The 26,522-nt window shown below is 35.7% G+C and overlaps 2 long non-coding RNA genes across 3 annotated transcripts; one reads left to right on the forward strand and one right to left on the reverse strand.

Moving 5' to 3' along the window:
- Positions 1–3,222: 3,222 nt before the first annotated feature.
- LOC129350741 (uncharacterized) lies at positions 3,223–6,314 on the forward strand. Of its 2 annotated transcripts, XR_008604232.1 has the most exons (3): positions 3,223–3,594; positions 4,686–4,834; positions 5,817–6,314. It is a non-coding gene; the product is annotated as an uncharacterized LOC129350741 (long non-coding RNA). The 2 variants fall into 2 exon arrangements; XR_008604233.1 differs by lacking the exon at positions 3,223–3,594 and having other exon boundaries at positions 3,631–4,834.
- A 7,777-nt stretch (positions 6,315–14,091) lies between these two features.
- Positions 14,092–20,796, reverse strand: LOC129350740 (uncharacterized). Its single transcript, XR_008604231.1, has 3 exons — positions 20,661–20,796; positions 18,049–18,149; positions 14,092–16,203 (listed from the first exon to the last, which is right to left on the reverse strand). It is a non-coding gene; the product is annotated as an uncharacterized LOC129350740 (long non-coding RNA).
- Between the last annotated feature and the right edge of the window lie 5,726 nt (positions 20,797–26,522).

A 26,522-nucleotide genomic window follows, 5' to 3' on the forward strand; every position in this document is an offset into this window, starting at 1 on the left:
GGCCCCTATAAATGACTCGTATATGAATCAATGTGAGTTGGTGTTTTTTGGGTTTTTTTTGGCCATTTTTGTCATTTTGGTTGAGAATAATTATTTGTATTATTGTTTGCATTCTATTTTTGTCCACACAAGAATGATTTCACGTTTGAAATATATTTATTTTTCACTTCATAACAGATTTTGAACACTTTGATAACTGAAAAAGAAGAATATTACACAGAACAGAAATAGAAGAATGTCAGCATCCATTTTGTTGACATTATTCCACTTTTCCTTCTGTTTCTGCTCTCCGTCCCTCCAATCCTTGTGCATCACCTGCTGTATGATATTACCGGTGATAAAGAGGTTGGGGGTAGCAATACAAATATTACAATTTCTTTACAAGTATAAAAAGTAACTTAAAAATTTAAATGGAGCACATCAAAAACATGTTTTTTGGAGAATCGCTGGAATATGAAACGACAAAAACTTTTCATTACAAAGATTTTGCAAGAAAACGACCTCACCACAGTTAGGTAAAGTTGGCAAGATATTCACAGATTCGGACTTCCGGCATCAATAACTCATGAGATATACGTTGTAAAAACATAAACAATGCCTCTTTCCCATCGTTGTAAGCTAGACACTGTGCTACAAGGCCAGTTTTATCAAAAGTCGCTGTCTTTCAAGCTGCAGAAATAACAATGATGTCTATGCGCAGCTGGCTGTGCAACGAGTGAACAGGGACCGTCTGCAAATAGCAAAACCGCTGCAACAGCGAAGAGACACACTACACAAATATTCAATAACTTTTATACACTGTAGTGTCACCAAATTTACTGCAGCCATCAATTGTCTCCTGCTGATCATACTACAACTCTTGGTTTGACACTAAATACAAAATCTGAATTTTAAGGAATTTTTATTATTTTATTTTTATTTTATTAGTAATAAAATTCAATAACTTCACTCTTGTGTACTGCAGAAAGATTACACTCTGTCTATCAATTGGTTCCTGCTGATCATACTACAACTCTTGGTTTGATATTTAACTATTTTTCATGATTTTAAGGATTTTTTTTATTAGTACTGATATTGTTGTTTTATATTTCAAATATTTTTTGTTGTAACAGATAAAAGTGTTCATCCATTTTTTTGGTAGATTGTGGAACATTAATAACCAAAAGTAACTGAATTTTAATGATTTGGGTTGTTTCTTGCCATGTGAAGATGTGCACACTATTTAGTGTGCATGCTTGTGTGTGAAGTTTAAGGATTATGAGTAAATTAGCTTTGATGGCTCTTCTCTTGATGCATGTGGTGCTATATTTTTAGATCCATAGTGCACCTGTTTGTCCAAATACATGATACTGAATAGTAATGGAACTTGGAATCCTCACCAAAGAGAGGATCAGATAACACCAATATACCAAACTAAACTGTTTAGACTGTCTCTTCAAGTACTGATGATTGGGAAGAAAGACAATAAGATGCCTTCTTACAAGGCTGCAGCGTTAACTGATTCATTTAAACCATAATGTTAAACAGCTAATAATATTTTCCAAGTTAAGGACTGTACGGACAATACTTGGAAGAAAAAACCTGAAGGTATGATCAGTACGACCTTTTGATGGTTGGATGGAGTTTATTTTTTCTTCAGTGTTTAGGAGTAAAGTGATTGAATTTTATTTACTACAAAAATTCCTTAAAATTCAGATTTTTTTATTTAATATCAAACCAAGCATTGTAGTATGACAATCAGGAGCCAACTGATGGCTCCAGTGATTCTGGTGACACTACAGTACATAAGAGTGAAGTTATTGAATTGTATTACTAATAAAATAATAATAAAATAATAAAATTCATTAAAATTATGGAAAAATGTTTTTATATCAAACCAAGAGTTGTAGTATGACCAGTAGGAGTCAATTGATGGCTCCAGTGATTTTGGTGACAATACAATGTATAAGAGTGAAGTTATTGAATTTTATTACCAATAAAAATTCCTTCAAATTCAGATTTTGTATTTAATATGAAACCAAGGGTTGTAGTATGACCAACAGGAGCCAACTGATAGTTAGACAGAGTGTAATCTTTCTGCAGTACACAAGAGTGAAGTTATTGAATTTTATTACTAATAAAATAAAAATAAAATAATAAAAATTCCTTAAAATTCAGATTTTGCATTATGTGTCAAACCAAGAGTTTTAGTATGACCAACAGGAGACAAGTGATGGCTGCAGTAAATTTGGTGACACTACAGTGTATAAAAGTAATTGAATATTTGTGTAGTGTGTCTCTTCGCTGTTGCAGCGGTTTTGCTATTTGCAGACGGTCCCTGTTCACTCGTCGCACAGCCAGCTGCTCATAGACATCAATGTTATTCTGCAGCTTGAAAGGCAGCGACTTTTGATAAAACTGGCCTTGTAGTATATTGTCTAGCTTACAACGATGGGAAAGAGGCATTGTTTATGTTTTTACAGGGTATATCTCATGAGTTATTGATGCCGGAAGTCCGAATCTGTGAATATCTTGCCAACTTTACCTAACTCCTCACCACGTCATTTTTGATGCACTTATGCATCAAAGGGTTAAAGAATGTATCTGTGGAAGTTTAAGACTTCAGACATGAAAGCTGATTCATGCCACTAAAACCCTTTTCACATTTTTAGACACAGTATGTCATTCAGACAAATGAATGACTTATAGTGACTTAAAGTAGATATTGCCTGTATTCATTCGTACAATCTCTACATATTATTATTTCCACAACTTAGAATGCAAATACTTGTTAGCGTGTGTTCAGCTCTTCCAGAAATTTGAGTCAGCAGAAGCTAAATTTGAATGATTTCTATTTGAATTTGTATCACTCAGCTTGAATTAATGAAATAGAAGTTTGAGTCCAAAAATTTTACTTTAAATTTTGTAATCATTACATTGAAACTGCATTCCGGTAATCCGGATCTGATAATTGGATTTTCCGTTCTGAAACGGGTATTGAAAAACAAAAAACGAGTGGTTATTTGATTTTTGTTTTAAAATACAAAAATTAAAATTGAAATACAAGACGTTTTTCCTTTTCATGATCAAAAAGGGATATACGATTTTTTTTAAATGCTTTGATTTTCGTTTTATATTTAGAATAACAAGAAACTATAATCAGTAAGAGACAGAAACGAAAAAGGTCAGTTTTTTCATTTACTGAGACCGGAAGTGGTCATCAGCAAGTGTGGAGCCAAACAGAGTACGGTGCATAGACTGTACATACATTTTTTTCCGTTAGTTTTCATGGTCAAAATGAGAGATCAGGTGATCGATCTTAAAATAAATCAATATTGATTTTTTTATAGAGCGTTAAAGTTTTGCGAAGCCAGGGGGCGGGACTACTTGATTGACAGTCTGGTCTGGAATGATTGACAGGTCCTATGGAGGAGGAAGCAGAGACTCTCTTCTCCTCGTTTGGATTAATTCTGATATAATAACTGTTGGTTTATTTATCGGTGGAGCAGCAGAACATTTTCCACAGACAGTTTTCCTGCCCGTTGGGTTGTTTTAACCAGTTTTCTTCCTTCGGCTGATTCTACCAGCAGACACTGAAAGGACTCTGATAGTTCGGTAAGTAAATGTTTATTTTCGTATCGGTGCCGCTTTTAATGCACTTTATATGCAGCTTTACTGTCAGATATAATGTGTGCCATGCACTCCAGATGTTGGTGGAGTTTGTTTCAGTGTGTGTTGACCAGAGAAGAAAGTTAGCATAGTAAATATTAGCTTTAATGTTAGCGATGCTAACCGAGTTAGCTGCTCAGTTGTTTCATGTAAACAGCTGAAGTGTGTTGTGTTCCTGTAATGTGGTTCATTAAGTTCATAAAACTGTGGCTGGTTGACATTAATGTAACGTTAAGGAAACTTAAATGTGATTAAAACAGTAACGTTAATGTTCTAGTTGTCAGTAATCAGCTTTAATTTGACACTAAAACAGACTCTGATAGTTTTAAATGACATCAGTTTCATTAATTTGTTGAAAATGGTCTCATTTGTTGTTGTGATGTTGCTGCTGATTCATTAAAACCAGATGATCCGTGTTGAAGATACGTTTAGTTCTAGTATCAGAAGTACAAGAAGGAAAATGGAAGTTTAGTTCTTCTACATCAAACATTTCAGGAGTAAAATAACTAAATGAGTCTTTATGCCTCAAACTTTATTTTGCAATAAAGAAATAATGAAATAATCACAGATAATAAAAATATAAATAGCAGAGAAAACATGAGAATAATTTCCTGAAAAATCTGTGAAGGAAAAGCAGCTTTTTATCCTGAAATATCAGAATCAGCTCCAACATCTGCATCTGACAGCATCAAGTCAACCAGAAAGAAAAGAAAAAAGAGAATGACTTCTTTCTGATCACATCTGTTCCACTGCTCACAGTCTGCTGCTGCTCACATTCTTCACATTTATAGTCCACTTTTAAAAGTTCAGCAGACAGGTGCTCTGCTTTGGAGTGTGACGATGTCGTCGGTGATGTGGAGAGTGAAGTTTCCGTTTCATCCACAGCGTGCTTTAGGGCAGCCAGGTTGGACTTGATGTTTGAAATACTGACCGACAGCTCAGATTTAACTGTCTGTAGTTCCGTTTTGATGGGTGTTAAACTTTCACTCAAAGCCGCCAGGAGCTGGGTCTTTAAAATAACCGCCGTCTCGTTACAGAGTGAAAGTAGCAGTTCCTCCTTAAGGTCAGAGATTGCAGCATCTGAGGGCCTCTTCAAAAGAAGACGTAGTTGATGAAGGCGTTCTGGAGCAGGACCAGAAAGACCACGACCAAGCAGCCTTGAGATCTTAGGCAGCGTCTCCCTCAGGTGGGTGTCAACGGTGTTCAAGGTCAGGTCTGTGGTAATCCCGCCAACAACAACAACAAAAAAAAAATCTAGATTATAAATCAACATGTAACCAAAGCACTCTGTGTATAACGCCATAGTATAGGATGTAGTTCAGAAAATGTCAAAGTATAGTATGCTTTACTCAAGAATAACATAGTGTGGCCTGTAGTTAATAGTATAGCATGTCAGCAAAAAAAAACAACTGATTATTATGTGGTTCAATAAGCGCAAAATGATAGGATGTTGCCTAAAATTGTCATGTATGATATGTGGTTCAAAAAATGTCATAGTGCAGTATATTGTCAAAATAATATGTTTTTCAAGAAAACATCAAAGTATAATATGTCATCTAAAAAATGCCATAGAATAATATTTCATTGCACAAGTAAAAGTATAGTAATTTTTAAAACAATTCAAATTCTTATAATATGTTGCTAAAAAAACACAAAAAAAAAACAAAAAAAAGTCATAGTAATATGTCAATTTAAAAAGCCTATAGCATAGAGTGTCACCCAAAAAACGTCATAGTATAGCATGTCGCTCTAAAAACGTCATAGTTTAGCATGTCGCTCTAAAAACGTCATAGTTTAGCCTTTGGTCCACAAAACGTTGTTATGTCCTGGCTGTCTGAAGTAGGTGAGGAGCAACACCAAAACAGTCCAAACGCTGGTTTCCAGAGGGTTAGACGAGTATTTATTTCAAAGAGTAAGTTTACAACAACACAACATGTGAGGGGGTTAAAAGCAAATGGGTGTTAGTAAAATAAAAATAAATAAACAGAACTAAAAGTGAACTTCATGTTGACATTGATGGACATTCCAACCAGGAACAAAGTGAAAGATAATCAATAGGAAAAAAAACTCTTCCTGTTCACCTCTTCAAGCCCAAAAACACACTGCAGTAGCACCCTAAACTAAAACTACCAATGGGTTCTCTGTTTTCCTTTGTGAACAATTCAAAGGTCCCTCTCTATCTCCCTACACATCCACCAACCACTGGAACACATCTCCAAAGTTCTGCCAGGGCCAGCTCAGCTTCCCCTCAGAAGAAGTTCCACCACCTGCCAGATGAAGGAGCCTTTTGAGAGGCAGCTGGCATCGTGATTGGACTGTACTTTGGTCTGTTCCAATCCAGCTTCAGCTCCAGAGACGGCAGGCGGGACGAGTCAACGGAGGCCTGGTGGACGAAGGCATGCAGCTGAGTACAATCCAGAAAACAACAGAGGAGGAGTGCAGGGCCAGAACAAACAGAGTAGCATCGTATGTCTCTTAGAAAACATCATAGTATAGCTTTTGGTATGAAAAAACACCATCATTTACATCATAGATTGTACAAATAAGTCAAAGGAAAGAGACATACATTGTAGAATTGTAGTAATTGTGGGCTGACTGATTTACTGATTATCAGTATTTTATTTTCTACTGATTTACGGTAATAAATACATTTAAAAATGGCGCTACTTTGGCTCTGAACCTTTATCTACCTGTGGTCGCTCTGTTTTCTGGAGTGATTTGATTGGTTATACATCACGAATAAAACTCCTTTAACTTAACATCTGTAAACAAAACAAAAACGTATCAACAAAGTTTTCTGTTAGAGTTTGTGTTCTTCTAAGTTTAACTCCAAGATTTTAAATACTTTCATTTACTGCAAATGAATATCGACTCCAAATGTCTCACTAATAATCATTATCAGCCTTAAAAACCCACAAAACACCCCTCTATACTTGACCACACTTAGTACAGTCCGGTTCCCCCTTCTATAAATCTGCTTGGAATCTTCCACTTCCTGTTTGTCAAAGTGGCCTTCTACCTGGACAGGTTTTGTTGGAGCTCATGCAACAAACATTTTGGGTAACTGCACTTTAATATGGATGGATGACACTGAATTAGAGTCTGTTTTCATGAGACTGAGTTAAGATGTGTAGCTCTGTCATTAAATAGTAAATTATTTCTCTGAATTCACAGAGAAAAGTCTGAAATGTTTGCTAGGTTAGCGTCCCACATGTTCTTTGGCTCAGCTAAAGCTAACTCTCTCCAACTTCTGGATCTCTTGACTTGCTTGTTGTTAAAATATCTTGCTAGAGGTGCTGAAGCTCAGAAAGTCTGAGATGTTTGTTCAGAATAAGCTCATTCTCAAGTCTTATCTGAACTGTCCTCTTTTGTTTGAACTTTCCCTAAACTTAGGAGTTAATGACAGAGCAGCACATTCAGACTCAGTCTCATTTATGTAGAGATTAAACTTCAGTGTCATTCATTGATGTTAAAGTGCAGTTTTTCAAATGTTTGTTGCACATGCTCCCAACCAAACCAGTCCAGGTGGAAGACGATGTGAAGAGAAAGCTCCAGAGGATGAATATCACACATTTACGTTGGAAATAAATGTCCTTTAATTTCACATTGTCATGCAAATGATGTTCAAATCTTTGTTGAGTGCTTTGTTGATGTTGGTTTCTAAATGTTTTCTGACACTCGGCCCCAAAGATTAAAACCTTCTACGGCTCACAAGCTGCAATAATTCACACATTGTCAACTATCTTTCTGACTAAACTAAGATAAAAAGTGAAAAACTGCCTGATTCCTGCATCATGAATGTAAATCTTTTTGGTTTTTATGACAGTAAACTGAATATATTTGGGTTTGACATTTTATAAACCAAAACAAGAAATTAATTACTGGAGAAAACAATCAACAGATTAATGGACAAAGAAAATGTGTTTTCCAACATATATGGCTGAATTACTCCAACATTACAAGATACAATTTTAATTCAATTTTATTTATATAATGCCAATAACAGGTCAAATTGTCTCAAGATGCTTTATTTTTATAATTTTTTTGTCATATTTAAAATATGACAAAGTAAGAAATTTAAACCACTTGACTAGTCCAATTTATTATTTGGTCTTTAAGAGACTAATCAACAACTAAAATAACTTTCTCCACTAAAGCTAATAAACATGAGGTCAAACAGAAGGAACAGTTTTAAATACTGCAGTTCCACGACGACAAGAATAAAGTTTGTCAACAAAAACTAAATCTGCTGGTGGATTCCATTAAAGTCCTAATAAATGATAATAAAGTGTGATACTAAAGGTATAAGTAAAGATATCAAGTTGAACATCTGGATGGAGGTTGATAAAAGTTGACCTCCCTTCATTTTTCTGGAGCGACTCCATGGATTTTATGGATGGTGGTTAAAGACCTGCTCTTCTAGTGGTCTTCCTTCTAGTCGCTGTAAAAAGTCAGTCCATCCTGACCGACTTCAACACCTCTTCATGACAGCTTTTTCTGCCTCAGACCTGGTGGAAACTCCAGAAACTCGGGAAAACCTGTCAAGACTCGAGGAACTCGTGGAGACTCGAAAAACTCGTCGGGCGGGGGAAGGTGTGGTGGGTGGTGAGGGGAGGTGGGGGAGTAGAGGGGGGAGGCCGCCACCCACCTCCCCGCCTACTCTCCACCCTGACTCCACCCAGACTCCGCCTTGGCCCTGCCCATGTGGTCACTTGAGGAACTACGATGTCAAAGGGACGACGAAATTATTTCTTTTCATCTGATCTGTAGCTCAGTGAGTTAAGGATTTGCCTATGGAGCTGCAGGTCGCTGGTTCAAGACCAGACCCTTCTTAAATTTTCTCAATATTCTGACAAAGACAAACAAAGAAAAAGGCCGGTGGCGGGTCTTGAACCTGCGACCCTCCGCTTGGGAGTCCGTCTTCTTATCCCCTGAGCTACTTGCTCAGATACTAATTCTTCTTTTTTTTGCGCATTTATCATCTATTTTTTGTCGTTTTCGAGTTTTTTTTTTACTCGAGTCTCGACTCGACCGTTTTTCTCAGGAGGCTGGACTTCAGCCTTTGTGCTGGAGGGTTGAACCCTCAGTTCTAAGACTTTCCAAGCCTCCAGACCTCCCGAGTCCTCAGGACCTGAGCTTTCACACAGTCTGAGGGCTAAATTTTCTAAGTCCCACAGTAGTTCTCTGTTAGATTTAACTTTCAGACAGTCCAAGGACTGATATCTTCGAAGTTTCTGAGTGCTTCTCTGTTAGTTTGAACCTTTCCACAGTCTGAGGACTGAAATCTTCTAAGTTCCTGAGTAGTTCTCTGTTAGTTTGAACCTTCAGACAGTCTGAGGACTGATATCCGAAAAGTTCTTGAGTAGTTCCCTGTTAGTTTGAACCTTCAGACAGTCTGAGGACTGAAGTTTTAAAAGTTTCTCAGTACTTCTCTGTTAGTTTGAACTTTCTGGTTAACAGAAGCCTTAAAACTTGTGACCATGAGTCTTGATTTCACATTTAGACCATCAATCTGAGTTCTTCTCAGACCTTCACCTGTGGGTTTTTTAGAAATCCTCAACAAACTTTGATTCTCTTCACTGAACAGTAAAGTTTGTGGAGATCAAAAAGTACAAAGTTCAACTACTAGTAGACTTTATGTGGAAAGCAGTTTTCTGAAATGAGTTCTTAGTAAATCTGTCCACAATCAAACCAAGAACATAGAAAGAGGAAACGTTTGAAGAAACAACTTGATGTTTTCATTTCAGACTAGAAAACACTTTAAGAACTTTATCTGTTTTTGCTCTTTTTGATCGTTTTATTGTTTCTTCTGTTTAATTTGTTTTTCTAAAGTTTAATTGGTGTCTTTTCAAATGTTTTGTCTTTAGTTTGATTCTTCTTAAATGTTTTGCTCTTTTCTCACCTTTTATTCTGTTCTAATGTCTGATTTGATTTCCAAATGTTTTGTCTTTTTAATGTTTGTTGTTTTTTCAAATGTTTTATCAGCTTGTTTGAAAAATTTCCTTTTCTTTCCCAGGTTTAATTTTTCAATTAAATCTTTAAGGTTTTTCTTTTTAAATGTTTTCCCACCTTTTAATGTTTAATTTTCTTTTTAAATGCTTCATTTTATTTTCTCTTTAATTCCTATTTAAAGTTTTATTGTCTTTAAGATTTAATTTTGTAATTAAACATTTAATTTTTTAATTCAATGTTTTGTCTTTTTAAAGGTTTAATAATCTAATTTAATGTTTTGTATTTTTAAAAATGTTTAATATTCTTCTTGTTTAATTTTATTTTTTAAATGTTAAATTATCTAAAATATTTCATCTTTAATGTTTCATATTTTTGTTTAAAAATTTTGTTTAATTTCATAATTACATGTTTTGTATCTTCTGTTTAATTATTTAATTAAATATTTGTCTGTTTAATATAATTTAATTGTATTTAATGTTTAATTTTCTTTTTTAAAGTTTTGTTCTATTAAATGTTTTTTCCATTGATTTAATTGCTTTTTTTAAATGTAGTTTATTTCTTTAATCTATTTTTCTGTCAATAGTTTAACCTCAACCTTAGAAATGAAACAAACCCTTAAATCACAATGAAAATACTTCTGTTGTCACAATCATGAGTTAGTCAGTTATTCAGTTTATCAATTCAACTTTATTTGTTTAGCACCTTTTACACAGATGACAAAACTAAACAAGCGAAGAGAAAAACTATGCTAAAACTATGATTAAAACTGAAAAACATATTTAAAAAAAAAAGATTTAACATGGTAATAAAATATGTTGTGTCCAGGGGATGGAGGGAGTTTATTGAAGTCTTCTTGGGCTCACATGGGAAATCATTTAAAATATAAACTTGATATTCAGTCTAAGGAAACTGGAAACTGCAGAGCGACAGAAGAACCAACAATATCTCCTGTTTTCTCCTTTAATGAGTCGACTCTTCTTGTGCTTTCAGACCAAAGAACTACAGACTCTTCACAACCTGCTCAAACTCTTGGTACAGGACCTCACCACACGGGTCAAGAAGGTTTCTGTCTCATTTCTACTCTGAAGCTCACCTTCTCCTGCTCAAACTGCTGACAAATGTTTCTGCTGCTCTAAAGTCTGCTCTCCAGAACTTCCTAAAAACTCTCAAAGTCTCTTCTGCTGCAGGTTGCTTTGTAGAAATGTTGCAGAAAACCTCACTAAACCACAAGGAGGGGCCTCAAGATAGTCATCCAAATGAAACCATACAAAAACCAAACTAGCACAACCCAAACACTAAAGTCTCCTGCAGCCTACCAGAGAACCTCTGAGACACAGAATCAGGACAGGAACTCTTACCTTCTGGACAACCAACCTTGGTTCACAAACCAGAATACAGAATGTGTCTGACCAAAAACCTCTGAAGACTCACTACAGCCAAGATAAAGACACAACTCAGCTGGAGCAAATCCACTAATCACTGCACACATTAGCACCATGTGCTAACTGTGGCTGAAGAACCACATTTACCAAGACAACCATCTGGTACAAAGCCCTAAAACACACCAAGAAACACATTAAAGACGATTTTACTGCTGGAAGCTGCAAACCAACGCCTAAAGAACAAATTAAAGCAATGGAGCCAAACTCAGTTCAGTGGGAAGAGAAGCAGAGGAAATGTTTGCTGCAGCTGAATAAAGCAGGAAGACACTGAGCTGCTCAGGTGTTCCTGATAACACCAAGCAGCCACCTGGACAGCCAATAGGAACACAGCTTACTGGAAGTCCAGAGGGCTGGCTTAGTGAAGTAAATTTAGTTTAAAGTTGAAGCAGAAAATTAACAAAGAAAGTTGAAAACCACCTTCTGATACCTGAAATCTCAGAGTTTTCACACAAAGAACGCCTGAACATGTTAAACTGGTTTCATAGTAGAACCATCATTGTAAAAACATCATAGTATGGTGTGTTGCTCAAAAAACATTACGACCCGGCTGTCTAGGGTCGCCGAGGAGCAACACAAAAACAGGACAAACGCTGGTTTCCAGGGGGTTAGGAGGCTATTTATTTGAAAGGGTAAGTTTACAACAACAAAACATGTGAGCACAGTGCTTTAAGTGGGTCCAAAAAAGTGCAGGTACTCTATTTTCCTATATCAACCATTAAAAAAAACAAAACAAAAAAACAAAAACAAAATTGGTACTAAAGCTTGCGCTATACTTGTACCTAATCGATTGTGGCCAAATAAGTTGTGGCAACTTATTTTACTGTTACAACAATGTTTGTTGAACTTGTAAACCAACAAAGATATTAAATATAAATTTAAACACAATTAAATTTCCTTCACTTTTTTATTAACAAACTAAGTTAACAGCAAGTGAAAAAATTTCAAACTGTCAATAAAACTGCATTTTTTCTGCTCTTGAAATAAAAAAAAAACAGTGCTGAACATATCCATCAAATAAATACAAATATAACACAAACAAATGTGCAAAAGGAACAAAATAAGACAACTAAAATGCACCAATAGTTTAACTTACATTCAAATTTTTTTGTTTGGAACAAAGAACATTCACTTCTGAAAAATAACACTGAAAATAAATACAAATTTAAGGTTCTTTTCTTTTACTGAAAAAAGTGCTTTTCATTTCACTATGCTACTACTATACTAAGTACTATGGTCAGTGGTTTATAGTCGCGTCTGACTCTGTCCTGCTCCTGCAAGATTAGACTGGCTTGGTATCGTGTCGGTTTGCGAGTCCGCCTCTGATTCTGACCGTGTTCTTTTTGAACCTTTGAGCCAAGACAGCATGGTAGCGTGTTCTACTGCATTTTGTCAACTTTGGAGCTGCGGTTAAACACACGATGTTGGGCGGAGCGCGGGCTAGCATGTCATGTTTGTTTACCGCGCTCTGATCTCGCGCTGCTTTAAAGCAAAGGAGGAATACGCATGCGCGCCTCTCTCGTAGAGCGCAGTGGTCTATGGGAAATGAAGTTTAGTAAAATGAAGTAGCGGTCGAGCTTCTGGTGAATTAAAATGCGATGATCAGCGTACCGGTACGCTGAAAGTACGTTCTTGACACTTAGAGAAGTGCCAGGACGCCCGAAGGATATTTTTAGAAGTCCCGGAACTGAGTACCGGCCCGTACCGGCCCACTTAAAGCACTGTGTGAGCAGAAAAATCACACTCTGTCTGTAGTTCAGCTGAAAATATTAGTTTCTGTCTTTTTTTATTGACCAAACTTTTCAGGAAGTAGATGAAGAATAATTAAAGCTCTCATGTAGAAGTCCAACTTATTTTGGATCCTTGTGGAGAGTTTAATCTTAGAGTTTGTAAAGCTGTTGAGTTTTTAGAGTCACATGGATTGTTTTGACATTTAATAACAAAGTCCTGAAATAAAATTACAGTTGTGGATTTCTGTCATTTAGTCTGGACTAAACAAATAACAGCAGCATAAATCTCAAACGTCATTATGAGGAGTCTGGATTGAGGTTTCTCACTTGATAATGATCAAAATATGAAATTTAGGTTGGTTTAAAGGAATATTTCACCTTAAATCTTTGAATGTTGACCGAAAAGGTTGGTTTCAGGAAGTATTCCACCTACAAGGTCCTCACACATCCACCTTAAAGGAACATTCCACCAAAAATCCTTAGACATGCACCTAAAATGTTGGTTTAACAGAGTATTCCATCCAAAATCCTCAAAGAGACCTGAAGGGCTGGTTAAAAGGAATATTCCACCTAAAACCTCAAATATAGACCCAAAAGGGTGGTTTAGAAAAAATCCTTCAATGTAGACCAAAAAAGTTAGTATGGAGGAATATTCCACCTGAAATGTAGACCTGAGAAGTTGGTTTGGAAGAATATACCATCCTAAACATCCTTAAATGTAGACTAAAAGATGGTTTGGAAGAAAATTCCACCTAAAATCCTCCAATGTAGACCTAAAAGGTGAGTTTAATGGTATATTCCACCTAAAATTCACTACTGTAGACGTTGGAGGTTGGTCTGATGGTATATTCCACCCAACATCCTTGACCATAAACTTAAAAAGTTCGTTCAAAGGAATATTCCACCTAAAATCTTTCAATGTAGACCAAATAATCTTGGTGTAAAGGAGTATTCCACCTTAAATGTAGACCTAAAGGATGGTTTGGAGTAATATTCTACTCTAAAATCTTCCAATGTAGACCTAAAAGGTTTATGTGATGGTATATTCTACTCAACATCCTGGAACATTTACCTAAAAGGTTGGTTTAATGGTATATTCCCAGACGAACCCTTGAACATCAGGCTTAATGGTATATTCCACCCAAAATACTTGTACATATACCAAGAAGTCAGTGTAAAGGAAATGTAGACCTAAAAGGATTGTTTAAAGGAATATTTAAACGATTATTTTCATTATTTAATAATCTGTTATCAGTCAGAACCCTGATCTAACAGCCTAAACTGTTAACAGCGGTGTAAAGAAGCAAACATACAGGCATAGATTAGGACTCAAACTAGATTTATTTTAGAAAACAAATCAGCTTAGAGGCATTTGTTCACACATGTGGCTGAATAGGAGGCGGTCCAATCAGATTTGAGGTCTTCACTCTGTAGGTTGTTTGTTCAGTGAGACTCTTGGACTTCCATCAGCTGACGTGGATGTTTGATGGTCTTCTTCTCTAGTACCAGATGATTCATCCATGAATTCAGCAGCTACAGACTGAAATGAAGCTCATGCTGCCGTTATTGAATTCCTGTTCCAGATCAAATGTTCAGATCTCAACTTGAATGCAGCCGTCTGCTGTCTGATAGTTTTTCTCATTGTAGTCTTCAATAAAGTCTTTTTCCTCATGTCAGGATGTGGTGAGACTCTTTCTCAGTCTCTGCAGACGTCCCTCATTGTGCATCTCCAGAGAAGAAACAGAAAAACTGATCACTGCTTCAGCATCAAACGCTCTCCAGCATTGAGAGTGTTTTAGGAATTCATTCATTGCGTTGTGAACTTTGAAGGAGCAGAAACTTTACAGCTGCCAAAGATATGAGCTACAATTCTGGATGTTTTAGGAAATGAAGTTCATCAAATGAACACTTGATTTTTGCTGATAACTCTCATTAAATTACTGAAGAAATCCAACATAAAAACCTGTAAACTCTCAGGCAGCTTTTGTTAAAGTTTGTCTATAATTCTATCATCATGTTCTGGAACCAGGACTCTACAGAAGTTCCTTCAATCAGATACTTGTGTGTTTCTATTTAAGGCCTCAGGTTTGAATGTACAGCAGAGGATTAGAAAGGAGTGATTTTAATATTTAAATCAGTTCAGTAAATGTTTGGAGTAAAAATGATTAAAATTTTGATTTAGATAGATTTGTGTCAAATAATATTGTAGAGTCTCACTTAAATATCTCCAAATGAGTTCAGTGTATTTACATTTTATAGAATATTTGATTTCTTAATCTCAATACTGTAGGGTCTGACCCTAAATATTATAATGATGTAAATTTAAATAATAATATTTTAGTGCAGAGTCATAAACTTTAATCAGCTAAACTTGCATAATAAATATCACTGCACAACCTTAACCTGAACATTCATATTATTGAGGTAAATTTACATAAATCATGATATTCTAGAGTCTTAACTGGAATATTTCTAACATTAATCTTTTTGTATTGTGCTGATAAACAACAATAACCCGACTTTCAGATAATATTTGTTGTCTGTGATTGTGAGACTAAATTCCTCCACATTCTGGAACTGGACTGAATTTCCCAAAATGGAAACATGGACAGAATTTAACACTCATGTATCCATGGCAACGCAAAAGTTTCTGCTTCTTACCAAAGTTCACAACACAAGTAAAGATTTTAATGTAAAACTTCAGGGATGACTGCTGACCATAAGTATTCTGATCAATACTTCATGATCAATATCAGGACAGATGTTACAACTCCAGCTGTTGCATTAGACTGCAGTTATTCACAGAGAAATTAAAACATCACATTCCTCATAAAAACTAGATGGGACTTTTATTAAATAAAGTGTTGGTGAATAAACAGTGTAAAAAGTGCAAAGCAGCTCCATTAAATCAGGAGATGTGAGACTTCCACAGCATGGATCACCATCTGCTGTGTTGATTCATAGCTGAATGTCAGAATGAACTGAGATAGAAAAGCTGCTTTGAGCTGCAACATTACGGTCTGACAATCCAACACCATCACAGTTTTCATCTGGTTGTTTTGCTCCAACATGCTGTGAAGTTCAGTTTTTACCTGAATCAATACAGAGATTCTATTTCCAACCAAGACTGGAATAAAAATTAAAATGTTATGAGGTTATTAATGCAACTAAATCCTTTCAGATGGAAGGATTTACTTCTAAGTTCTAATTTAAGTTTCAGTTGGAGCACATTGCATTCACAAAGAAAAACAGCGATACCTTCATAGCAACATTTAATAAACCTAAAGCTTCCCTGTTGGCACATTGGTGGAGTTTGTTACTGAGCATCTGAACCTTAAATCCAGTGAGACGACCATCTTCAGTCGAGGCCAGTCAGAGAACTTCAAGACCTTCCATCAGCTGGACCAGATGTGGCATCATCTCCCTCTGAACATCTGGATGACAGGAGAAAAGACAGAAATCAAACACAGATCACAGAAATACAATTTATTCACTTTCATCATTTTATAAAAGTAGCATGAACTTTATTAAAACTTGACATCAGTAATGAAAGTAAATGTTTTTATCTTGTGTTGAAGCTAAATTTAAAGTCAATTTTAATGACAGTTTATCCTGAGAGGAGTGAGAATGGAGCTTTTCTTTCCTTTTTAGAATATTCCCTCAAAATATTCTGTTTATTATTGGCTTTAGAAGCATTTTTCTTTACTTATTTATTTTTAGATACCTCAGACTGATGCACTTTGCTGGTTTGCAGATAATTTCATGTACAATTACAATAAAGATCTTCTATTATAACATATTTTGCTAAAACAAGAATTGCAAACCTTCTCAACCATCTCTCAGGCTGCAAAATTCCAACTGCGACCAAGAATTATCTGATGTAGTTATTATTATAATCATTACTGAACCAGCCCTGGAATTAATAAAAATCTGTATATGGATATGATTTTCTCTGATGGGACCACTATGGAAGCTGTAGTAATTATTAACTATCCTTTGAAGGGAAAGATTAGGTCTTCTTCAGGTGGATAAAAAAAATGCTCTCCCTTAAAAAAACAAAAAAAATGCATACAATAAAGTAAATCTCTTCTGCACTGCACACATACTACACTTTTGTATAACTCTGGATGTCAGAGTAAAGGCAGACAGATCCACCGATCAGCCACAACATTCTGACCACTGACAGCTGAAGAGAACAACATCCATCATCTTGTTCTAATGCAACGTTCTGCTGGGAAACCTTGACATTCATGTGGATGTTTGACATGTACCACCACCTAAACACTGCAGGACAAACAACCCCCTAGTCTCCATGGCAACAGCAGTCCTTGATGCCAGCTGCCTCCCTCAGCAGGACAAACTAAAACTTCTCAGGAGTGGTCCGAGGAACACGACAGAGCTAAGCTGTTCACCTGGGTTCCACACTCCCCACATCCAGATCTGATGGAGCATCTGTGGGATGGTCCAGGATCAGCCTGGTCTAGGTAGGACCCACCCTGCAACCCACAGGATCCACAGGATCCACAGGACATCTCCAGAGGTTCTGATGAACCACTGGGTCAGAGGACTTTTAGCAGCATAAAGGAACCAACACAGTATTAGTCAGGTGGTCAGAATGTTATACTGTTATATTGTCATGCTGATGATCAGTAAATGTTACCATCAATTATAACGTCCACATTGATCAGGAAAAAAAAACAACTATCAGTTCATTCAGAAACTGTGGGGATAAACCTAAAAACACAGACCTCAACAGCAGTTTGTTTCAAAGCAGAACACCAGCTTGTTTTCACTAAAGAAGCTTTCAAAGCAGCAATTAAATGATAGTTTTGTTCTCATTAAGTTCAGAGTCAGACAAAATAATATGTACACACATCAGGAAAAGAAAAACTTTCATAAATATTTCATTTGTATGAGTACTTCTATACACATAGATTCCTCTTTCTAAGTTTGATCAAATCACGATAACTCTGTGTCCTGTTGTACGATGTTTTCCCAACAGATGGCGCTACCCTCATGAATGGAGCATCAACAAGTGACGTCTACAACACAACAGAAATGTCTAGAAGCCAGTGGCCACCACTTTGAGCACCTCTTGTAATTGTAGAGGCCAAAGATAACTTTTATTAATCTCGTGATGTCTGAATAAATTTGGTATTGAAATATTTATGCAAGTTTTTCTTTTCCTGATGTGTGTAAACATTATTTTGGCTGACTCTGTATAACGGGTTTCTGACAGGTCACCAGTGAACATCTATTTATAATAATGACAAACATACCTGCATTCTACAGGAGTGATTTTCCTCATGTGCAGGTAAAGATGTGGGAGGAGCTTAGAGATGACAGGAGCAGGAGTCATCCTCACTAATTCAGCTTCTACCTAGAAACAGAAAGACCACAAACAAACACAATGATATTCTCTCAAACGATCTCACAGCCTCAAAATATCTGTTTAGGAAGTGTTGTTTCTAAATTCTGCTGAAAGCATTGACAGACATTCTCTTACAAGGTTGTGTAAAAAGCAGCCTGTCCTCTGAGCTACTGAGAAATTTTCCTGAACAAAGTTTCTACGTGTAAATCAGCTCAACAAAAACTAAAACCTCAGTCAGAGATAACAGGTATCGCAAATTATAAACAACTTTGTTAACTCAGACTTTCTGCTTCAACCTCACATAAAAAGGGGAGTTTAACTCATCAGGTGACTGAAAATAAACGGCTTGTGCAGTTCTAGATCCAAAAGTAGGATGTTTCAACTCATGTTTTACTACAAATACATACAGTAATAAATAAATACAGTGGCTGGTTGTTAGTTTGTTCACTATTAATGTCATTTTATATACTGGATTGAACTTGAGCAGTGGAAGAGAGAAGGAATTTAATGAAATTATATAGATTCAGAGAGGTAATGTTGTGCAATGTTAAGCGCGGTTTAATTCAAGCCAGCTGAATGTTAAACTTCAGTGCAGCTGAACGGGTTTCAGTTGACCTCAAAGCAGGGGTGTCACTAGGTTTTAAGGACGGGGGGGGCTTGGCCCCCAGGAGATGCACAGGATGTGAGCGAACGTTTAATATCACAAACAGCTAACAAAAACTGAGAAATTGCTTTTAAACATAATGAACTGAATTAATAACTGATGAACAAAGAGGCTAATGCCATGACTTTCACTCACAACACAATCATTGTTTACTCCCAAATATTTTGAAGTTGCACAGATTACAGTTTGGGCACATATGTGACTAAAATGGTTGTTATTTCAAGCCCTGAAAATATTACTTAATTACTTAAATTCCAGTTATATTAAGGTACTCTGGAAAATATTTGGGCCAGGCTAATTTGGCTTAAATATCTCTCTCTTGGCTATCTCCACTTTCCAATCACTACTCTCCTAAATAAAAGCTTAAGCTAAATAAATCTTATATGGTGCACCTGGACTGAAATGTTTCGTTATTTCATATTTGTATCGAGTTCCATAAAAATCCAAGACTGTCTGCATCACAAATGACCATCCTGTGAAATCCTTTAGACTCATCTTTCCAGTAGAGCTCTCACCCCTCTCACTCTCTCTGCTCCTCTGCCCTGACTCCTACAGGTCAATAGGGGTGGTGGAGTGATTATTATTATTATTATTATTATTATTATTATTATTATTATTATTAATAATATTATCATTTTTATTGTCATTATTATTATTATTCACATCATCATACGTGAATGAGCTCAGCTCTTGTTTCACTGTGTGCATCTGATGCTGGAGCTAATGCTCCAGAAGGAAGTCACCCCAAAGACAGTATATGATATTAAAAAAAAAAAAAAAAAAAAAAGAGTGCACACCTAACTCTATAAACAACCAGAACCTTCACAGTGCATTTCAGACTAACTAACTAGCTAGCTAGCAGCATTCTTTTAGAACTGAAACGTAACTTTTGACCACAAAACAACAAAGCTAAGACGTGCACAGAAATACAGCATCTCACGTTGCCTCCTGTACAGGGCTCTCTCTCGCCTACAGTGTCCAGCCAGGTTTCTGTTTGTCAAACAGGGAGCATTTGGTTCATTACTTTCATGGGACTTTCTGCTGTTAGCTGGGGGGGCTGGAGCTAACTTATTGTTACTATCAGCAGTGATAATAATTACTCTCCTGAAAAAAATTCGTATATCCATTCTTGTTCACGTTCTTCTCCCAATGGTGCTCTAGTCGGTTCTGTGTGCTCCGCTCCCAGTATACACATGCTGCAGGTACCGAGTGCAACCTAGGTTACAGGGAAAACGTGGACTGGATTTCAGTGATGTGGGCGTGCTCTATATGAACAAGTGGAATGGATTGGATAACGACGCACTGACTCGGACTCTCTACCTTCCACTATGAAGTGAAGGGAAACTAAGATTTATGATCATATTTAAGTTAATAATGACGGGTTATGTGATTATTTATTCAAACTCATATTCTGGCCATATTATATTGAATTTGTCGGCACTTTTGTTTTTTTTTAAATAAATGAACATAAAACTATTTAGGGGGGATAAGAATTTTTTTTTTTGGGGGGGGGGGGGCTGAAGTCACCCTAAAATAGGCCTAATGACGCCAGTGCCTTAAAGTAAAATAACTTTTTTAAAAGCTAAAATACACAGCAGAGAAATACAGGTTGAGAAGTTCACTATTAATGACACACAGCTGCAGCAGCAACTAACACAAGTGTTCAGCGGTAAGTTAGCCACCTCTGTTAATTAGCCCGCTAGCTAACTTAGCCGCTTAGCTAGCTAACTTAGCCGCTTAGCTAGCTAACGCGTCCGGACCAACTGCTCAAACACGACAAAACACAACTCTTCACAAGTCACTGACTTAACGTACAAAAAAATAACGCTACAGGTTAGAAGTATTTATCTTCTTACCGTGTTTTACTCCAAAAACAAGGTCAACAGCAGCCAGAGACGTTACCAGGCATGCACACCATAGATATATAGAAGACTGGTTACGCCAGCGCGTTGTCTTCTATGGTCTGACCAATCACTGCGCTCTGGCTCCGCCCTCTGAGGATCGTGTTGTCGTTTGGCTCCACACTTGCTGATGACCACTTCCGGTCTCAGAAAATGAAAAAACGGACCCTTTTTCGTTTCTGTCTCTTACTGATTTTATTTTTTGTTATTCTCAATATAAAATGAAAATCAAAGCATTTTTAAAATTTCGTATATCCCTTTTTGATCATGAAAAGGAAAACGCATTGTATTTCAATTTTATTTTTCGTATTTTAAAACGAAAATCAAATAACCACTCGTTTTTTGTTTTTTAATACCCGTTTCACAACAGAAAATCCAATTGCCAAAATATACACGGACTCTTCAGGTTCTGGTGGCACAAATTTTTACCCATACTTCCATATCAGTATACAGTTGGTACTTCTTTCCAAAACAGTAGTTATATTTCTGTTACTACGACTTCTTGTTAACACACAAACACAAACTTTATTTAACTAACGACGTGATTGAAACCAACTGGCTGCACAAGTGATGATTTTGGGTGTGAACATGTTTGGTACATGCTGTCTGACTGGTTGTGTGTGTGTTTACATCACTTAACTTCCACACACTGAGTTGAATTGATGTGAAATACAACAAAACTACCTCCAATGTTCCCTGTAATTTTTCATGAGTCTGAGCAAACACACAAACTCCCTGAGCAGTTCCTTGGACCACTGTGAGCAACATCAGATGTGTGCACTGTGGTCACACCAGCATCACATCCATTCAAGTTACATGGTTCATTAAAAGAATCAAATTATAGCATTTACATTTCTGTTAAAACACTTTGTCAACAGGAGCCAGTTGAAGGCTGCAGTGATTTTAGTGACACTACAATGTATCAGAGTGAAGTTATTGAATATTTGTCTCTCTTTACTGTTGCAGCGGTTTTGCAAATTGCAGACGGACCCTGTTCGCTCCATAGACACCAATGTTATTCCTGTAGCTTGAAAGACAGCTACTTTTGATAAAACTGGGCTTGTAGCACATTGTCTGCCTTGCAACAATGAGAAAGAGGCACCGTTTATGTTTTGAAAACCTATATCTAATGAGTTATTGATGCTGGAAGTCTGAATCTGTGAATATCTTTCCAACTTTACTGAACTTGGGGCCACTACCACCTAAGGAGTGATATATTTAATTTTGAAAAAATCATTTAGCCATACTTAAAGCTTTAAGTGCTTTATTAACACGGAACTAAAAATTTTGTATTATTATCACAGGTTCTGTCTGAAAAGTGGCATCATTTTAAACAGTGAAATCAAACTAATAAAATGTAATGACCAACCAGTGAGCAATACTGGATTCTGCAAAAACATAAACAACTTTTTTAAAAATCTAAATCTTATCTTAACACAGTTAATGTATTAACTTATTTTTGTGTGTATGCATGTATTTATTGATTTATTTAGTACTGTTAACATATCAGAGTTCTGAGTGAATTTTTCTTAAGATAGGCAAAGGCCATTTATTGATTACATATAGGCTATTAAAGAAATGTTTATTAAAAACTAAAAAGCATTTTAGAAAAACAACTTAGGCATTTATTGAGTCACTAAAATACTGTAGAGTACAGACCACATCAGCATGATTATAAGCATCCTCTGGTAAATTAACAACCAGATACTGATGTCTCTCACCATATGGACTTCAGGAGATGACTGGGGGATGATAAACTGTGACCTACTGGTTGGGTTCTCTCTGTTCTCATGTTTCTTACAGGTTTGTCCCCTGACAGCTGGGTCATAACGTTTTTTCAGCAACACACCATACTATGACGTTTTTACAATGATGGTTCTACTATGGAACCAGTTTGACATGTTCAGGTGTTCTTTGTGTAAAAACTCAGAGATTTCAGGAATCAGAAGGTGGTTTTCAACTTTCTTTGTTAACTTTCTGCTTCAACTTTAAATTAAATTTCCTTCACTAACCCCGCCCTCTGGACTTCCAGTAAGCTGTGTTCCTATTGGCTGTCCAGGTGGCTGCTTGGTGTTATCAGGAACACATGAGCAGCTTGGTGTTATCAGGAACACCTGAGCAGCTCAGTGTCTTCCTGCTTTATTTAGTTGCAGCCAAACATTTCCTCTGCTTCTCTTCACCAGTGAACCAGATTTGGCTCCATTGCTTTAGTTAGTTCTTTAGGCATTGGCTTGCAGCTTCCAGCAGTAAAATCGTCTTTAATGTGTTTCTTGGTGTGTTTTAGGGCTTTGTACTGGATAGTTGTCTTGGTAAATGTGGTTCTTTAGCCACAGTTAGGACATGGTGCTAATGTGTGCAGTGATTAGTGGATTTGGTCCAGCTGAGTTGTGTTTTTATCTTGGCTGTAGTGAGTCTTCAGAGGTTTTTGGTCAGACACATTCTGTGTTCTTGTTTGAGAACCAATGTTGGTTGTCCAGAAGGTAAGAGTTCCTGTCCTGATTCTCTGTTCTCAGAGGTTCTCTGGTAGGCTGCAGGAGACTTTAGTGTTTGGGTTGTACTAGTTAGGTTTTTGTACAGTTTCATTTGGACGACTATCTTGAGGCCCCTCCATGTGGTTTAGTGAGGTTTTCTGGAACAGTTCTACAAAGCAACCTGCAGCAGAAGAGACTTTGAGAGTTTTTAGGAAGTTCTGGAGACCAGACTTTAGAGCAGCAGAAACATTTGTCAGCAGTTTGAGCAGGAGAAGGTGATCTTCAGAGTAGAAATGAGAAGGAAACCTTCTTGACCCGTGTGGTGAGGTCCTGTACCAAGAGTTTGAGCAGGTTGTGAAGAGTCTGTAGCTCTTTGGTCTGAAAGTACAAGAAGAGTCGACTCATTAAAGGAGAAAACAGGAGATATTGTTGGTTCTTCTGTCGCTCTGCAGTTTCCTTAGACTGAATATCAAGTTTATATTTTAAATGATTTACCATGTGAGCCCAAGAAGACTTCAATAAACTCCCTCCATCCCCTGGACACAACATATTTTATTACCATGTTAAATCTTTTTTTTTTGTTGTTGTTTTTTTATAATGTTTTAGAGTTTTAATCCTAGTTTTAGCATAGTTTTTTTCTCTTTGCTTGTTTAGTTTTGTCATCTGTGTAAAAGGTGCTAAACAAATAAAGTTGAATTGATAAACTGAATAACTGACTAACTCATGATTGTGACAACAGAAGTATTTTCATTGTGATTTAAGGGTTTATTTCATTTTTAAGGTTGGGGTTAAAATCTTGACCGAAAAAGAAGATTAAAGAAATAAAATACATAACAAAAAGCAATTAAATCAAACGAAAAAAAATTAAAACAATAAAACTTTTAAAAAGTTTTAGTATTAAAAAGATTTAAGAGATTTAAGATGTAATTTTCTAATTAAACATTTAATTTTTTGTTAAATGTTTTGTCTTTTTAAATGTTTAATAATCTAATTTAATGTTTTGCATTTTTTAAAAATGTTTAATATTCTTGTTTAATTTTATTTTTTAAATGTTTAATTATGGAAAATATTTTATCTGTAATTTTTAATATGTGTATTTTAAAAATTTTGTTTAATTTTATAATGACATGTATTGTATGTTGTTTAATTATCTAATTCAATATTTTGTCTGTTTAATAGAGTTAAACATTAAATACAATTAAATTATATGTACATATACCACCTTTTAATGTTTAGTTTTCTTTTTAAATGCTTCATTGTATTTTCTGTTTAATTCCTATTTGAAGTTTTATTGTCTTTAAGATGTAATTTTCTAATTAAACATTTAATTTTTTAATTAAATGTTTTGTCTTTTTAAGGGTTTAATAATCTGATTAAATGTTTTGCATTTTTAAAAATGTTTAACATTCTTCTTGTTTAATTGTATTTTTTAAATGTTTAATGATGGAAAATACCTTATCTGTAATTTCTAATATTTGTATTTTAAAAATTTTGTTTAATTTCATAATGACATGTATTGTATCGTGTTGAATTATCTCATTCCATATTTTGTCTGTTTAATAGAGTAAAACATTAAATTACATTAAATTATATTAAACAGACAAAATATGGAATGAGATAATTCAACACGATACAATACATGTCATTATGAAATTAAACAAAATTTTTAAAATACAAATATTAGAAATTACAGATAAGGTATTTTCCATCATTAAACATTTAAAAAATACAATTAAACAAGAAGAATGTTAAACATTTTTAAAAATGCAAAACATTTAATCAGATTATTAAACCCTTAAAAAGACAAAACATGGGCAGACATATAGCTCAACGGGTTAAGCGGGTGACCCATGTACAGGGGCTGGTCTCCGATGCAGCGTCCCGGGTTCGATTCCCACTCGTGGCCCTTTGCTGCAAGTCTTCCCCTGACTCTTCTCCCCTGTTTCTTGTCTGTCTCTTACTACGCCTATCCAATAAAAAGCTGAAAAAGACCAAAAAAAAACAAAACATTTAATTAAAAAATTAAATGTTTAATTAGAAAATTACATCTTAAAGACAATAAAACTTCAAATAGGAGTAACACAAAAAATACAATGAAGCATTTAAAAAGAATATTAAACATTAAAAGGTGGTAAAACAGTTAAAAAGAAAACCCTTAAAGATTTAATCGAAATATTAAATATTGGGAAAGAAAAAGAAACTCAAACAAGCCGATAAAACATTTGAAAAAACAATTAAACATTAAAAAGACAAAACATTTGGAAATCAAATCAGACATTAGAAAAGAATAAAAGGTGAGAAAAGAGCAAAACTAAACGTTTAAGAAGAATCAAACTAAAGACGAAACATTTCAAAAGACACCAGTTAGACTTTAGAAGATCAAATTAAACAGAAGAGACAATAAAACGATCAAAAAGAGCAAAAACAGATAAAGGTATTAAAGCGTTTTCTAGTCTGAAATGAAAACATCAAGTTGTTTCTTCAAAAATTTCCTCTTTCTATGTTCTTGGTTTGATTGTGGATAGATTTACTAAGAACTCATTTCAGAAAACTGCTTTCCACCTAAAGTCTACTAGTAGATGAAGGCATTGATCAAATTAATGTTACCTTCTGATCTCCACAAACTTTATTGTTCAGTGAAGAGAATCAAAGTTTGTTGAGGATTTCTAAAAAACCCACAGGTGAAGGTCTGAGAAGAACTCAGATGGATGGTCTAAATGTGAAATCAAGACTCATCGTCACAAGTTTTAAGGCTTCTGTTAACCAGAAAGTTCAAACTAACAGAGAAGTACTGAGAAACTTTTAACATTTTAGTCCTCAGACTGTCTGAAGGTTCAAACTAACAGAGAACTACTCAAGAACTTTTAAGATTTCAGTCTTCAGACTGAAGGTTCAAACTAACAGAGAAGTACTGAGAAACTTAGAAGATATCAGTCCTTGGACTGTCTGAAAGTTAAATCTAACAGAGAACTACTGTGGGACTTAGAAAATTTCAGCCCTCAGACTGTGTAAAAGCTCAGGTCCTGAGGACTCGGGAGGTCTGGAGGCTTTGGAAAGTCTTAGAACTGAGGGTTCAACCCTCCAGCACAAAGGCTGAAGTCCAACCTCCTGAGAAAAATGGTCGAGTCGAGACTCGAGTTAAAAAAAAACTCAAAAATGGCAAAAAAAAATAGATGATAAATGCGCAAAAAAAAGAAGAATTAGTATCTGAGTGAGTAGCTCAGGGGATAAGAAGAGAGACTACCAAGTGGAAGGTAGTAAGTTCAAGACCCACCACTGGCATTTTTCTTTGTTTGTCTTTGTCAGGATTTTGATAAAATTTAAGAAGGGTGTGGTCTTGAACCAG

The sequence above is a fragment of the Amphiprion ocellaris genome, chromosome 15 (assembly GCF_022539595.1).
Source record: "Amphiprion ocellaris isolate individual 3 ecotype Okinawa chromosome 15, ASM2253959v1, whole genome shotgun sequence".
NCBI classification, from domain to species: domain Eukaryota; kingdom Metazoa; phylum Chordata; class Actinopteri; family Pomacentridae; genus Amphiprion; species Amphiprion ocellaris.